The 3,440-nt window shown below is 36.2% G+C and overlaps 1 long non-coding RNA gene across 1 annotated transcript; it reads left to right on the plus strand.

Annotated features, from left to right (window-relative positions):
- The first annotated feature begins 208 nt into the window (after nt 1–208).
- LOC131551349 (uncharacterized) lies at nt 209–3,037 on the plus strand. Its single transcript, XR_009273733.1, has 3 exons — nt 209–374; nt 949–1,014; nt 1,981–3,037. It is a non-coding gene; the product is annotated as an uncharacterized LOC131551349 (long non-coding RNA).
- The last annotated feature ends 403 nt before the right edge of the window (nt 3,038–3,440 follow it).

A 3,440-nucleotide genomic window follows, 5' to 3' on the forward strand; every position in this document is an offset into this window, starting at 1 on the left:
TTATATATTAAAAAAAAAATGCTTTTCTGATGTGATTTGAAATTTGAAAAGGGAGAAAAAAGTTCGCCATAAGGCAGATTCGAACCCCGGTCGATTGTGTCAAAAGGAGCTTGACACACGGTTTACCATCTTCGCCACTGAATCTGATGGCTGATGGTCGTCTTTGGCAAACTCCCGCTGCTCCCTTTAGCTAAACGGCCCTAAACCGTTTCCCATTCATTCTCAATGGTAGTGCTAAACCACTACGGATGCAATATACTTTCGGCCGCTAGCGCTCTCGTGGCGCTCTTCCGTGTTTCGGCACCGCGGGAAGTTTGAATTCGCAGAAGAAGACGACTGTTTAATTCAACGCATTCTCAGCGCATCTGTCAAAGGTGAGATACTTTATGTGACATCAGTTTACGTTTTGTTACCGTTAATGCTGAAATCACATTAGTAAACTTTGTTCGTTTCCAAACTTTACCCTGTCCTGTTTTGTTTACCATAGCTTATCGTAGGTTGATTGTTTGCACGCCAAATTATGAATGAACATGGCTGTAATTTACGGTTCTGTGTATTGTTTGTCATCATTAACACGTCATCTGTTGATTACAAGTATTATAGTGTGTGTGTGTGTGTGCACACCTGTTTTCTATTCAGGTGGGGACTTAAACCTGAATACACACAGACTCATGGGGACTCGTGTCACGGCTAATAAATAAATAAACAAGCTAATAAATCACACTGAATTAAGTTTTTGAAAATCTAAAACACCTGTAGTTTCCTGTAAGGGGTAGGTTTAGGTGTAGGGTTGGTGTAGGACAATAGAATATACGGTCTTTACAGTAGAAAACCATTACGACTATGGAGAGTCCCCACAAGGACAGCAAACCATACACGTGTGTGTGTGTGTGTGTCTGTAATAGAATTATTGCTTTTTGTAATATTTCTATTGTGATGTTCTTGTAGAGACCACTGTTTCTACACTGCTGTCATCTTCTCCTGGTACCCATGCAGATCCTCAGTCAGATGCAGGTAAATATTGGACACATCAACTACATCATGCACATAGGGTTTCTGCAGGTTTTTAAGTCTTAAAATGTCTTAATTTACCCGTACACAAATTAATGCCTTAAGAAAGTTTTAAATCAGAGCAGAAAGTCTTAAATTCATAAAATGTTGGATGCAAAGCAAAAAGTGAATGAATCTCTTCCTCTGTATTTTGTCTTGTCTTCCAATACAAATATCAAGCATCTTTCAATTAAGATATGTTTATTTCAGATGCAAATATTAATGAAGTCTTGAAAAATGTAATGAAATTAAATGAGTTTATTCTTAAAACAATAACAAATATCAGTCTATGAGCTATCAAAACCTCTCTTTAAATTAAGGTTACTTTTTTGCCAAATGGCAGATATTAGTTCTTGTTTTAATCACTAAATCACTTCAGACAAGACTTTGTATTTTATGTTATTTTGTTTCTCCATTAAATGTATTTTATTTAAGAATCTTTAGGCATTTGCACTGAAAAACAAGACAAAAATACTGAGGAAGAACAGCACTTTTTTGCAGCATGATCTGAAGCTGCAGTAAAAGATATTTCCACATTCTAGCATCTGGAGCAGAGTGTTTCAGTGCGTTTTTTGTAAAATGAATTAAAAAAAATTATGAATATATGTTGGAAATTGTACTTTCAAACTCTGAAGTTAATACAACTCATTATGTTTCTCTCCAGACATTTACGTTCTACAAAACATATTTTTGTTTTTTCTCATTTGTTCCTCAAATTTGCTTTACTTGGTCTTAAAAATGTCTTAACTTAACCTTCATAAAACCTGCAGAAACTCTGTTTTCTTACACATTAAACTAAATATTCAACTTGTTGCAGACACCACTGGTACACTGCCCGTGCCCTCGCTGTTTTCATATCATTGTTCTCATGTGGAGCTTCTATCAGAATTATCAGAATGCAGAAATTAATTCATTTTTCCCTCTGTGTAGGAAGTACATATACACCACCTCTGCCTCTGCTGGCCTCACCTGAGACCCCCTGGTCCTGTGAAGACTGGTGGCAGGGTGTATGTACTGGAGCACAAACACAGAGCCAATTGACAACTTGCTTAAACACTGTGGGAAGAAGCACATCCTCAGGAGCATGCAGCAGTGCTCCACAATTCCTCTACTGATCCAAACAGCATGCTCCATTCGACCACAAAACTGCACATTTCACAGTATGTCAAGCACCTGGCCAAACTGCAGAACACCAGTTCTTCATTAAACAACTCCAGAGAAACGTCTTGAAAGCGGGCAGTAAAACAACCAGTGTGCCAGTGGTTATAATGAAGCCTGCGGATGTAAAACCACCAGCACCTGCTCTGACCACACTCCTAACTCATGAGACCATTGAGACAATTGTGTTATGGAGCGGCAGCAGCAACCTGAGCAGGAGAAGACTTGTCTTGCTTGTGGACAGCCAAAGATGGTTCCTCTATCCACTTTTTCCTTAATCAGCAAGATCCTGTCAGGTACTTCTACTGTTCCACAAAGGTTTTTAATGCTTACAGTGATTAAGAACTAACACACCCCAGAGTTATTTAAGAGTGAACTTGAGGACACAAAGAAACGGGTGCAGGAGAAAGGACAGCAAAAACACAAAAGGCCTGAAACTGAACACGTTAGTCGCTTGTGCAGATTTTGTAAAATGGAGCTGAAGCAGGGTCCAAACAGTCCTCACATACACACAGGCTTTCCTGGTGTAGCAGGGAAATATGTTCATTGCCCTGCTGAAGTATTTTACATTTACCAACCTCAGGACATGCAGAAAGATGACCTGGAAAGAGTTGAATGAGTCTGAGATGGGTGGCAGAAAAAAATAAAATAAATGACATTTCTTGATCTTTTGCCCCTTAATAATATTTAACTCATGTATATACTGTATATTTTGATTTGTTTATTGTTCAGTGTGAGACTAATATGTATATTTTGTCAGAATTCTATTTTTCTTTATACTTTATTATTTTGGATCAGTATTTACTAATCTTAAAAAGTGCTTAAAGCATTTAATAAAAACAACTGAAAATTACAAATTGCTTCATCAGTGCTGTGTTCTTTTTCATAGGACAAATATGGTTTTGGAAACACTTAATTGATTATTTAACTTAAGTGTGACTTAAATTATTCCATCTCTCAATCAATTTTCATTTAGTACTTGAATATTACTTAGTTTGAGTCAAATTTAAATGCCTCTTATTTTCATTTCAAAAGCCATTTAATAGAGACCATTCATGTTTAATATAACCATTATTATATAATTCATGTTTTCATATGATATAACCATGTAATGTATACTATTATTTTACTGTATTTCTTTTAATACTAATCATCTATTCATAATACACAAATTTAAAATACTTTGCAGCTGTAATGTTAAATTTTACAATTGTGTTTGATAAAAAGCACAA

The sequence above is a fragment of the Onychostoma macrolepis genome, chromosome 12 (assembly GCF_012432095.1).
Source record: "Onychostoma macrolepis isolate SWU-2019 chromosome 12, ASM1243209v1, whole genome shotgun sequence".
Classification (NCBI taxonomy): Eukaryota; Metazoa; Chordata; class Actinopteri; order Cypriniformes; family Cyprinidae; genus Onychostoma; species Onychostoma macrolepis.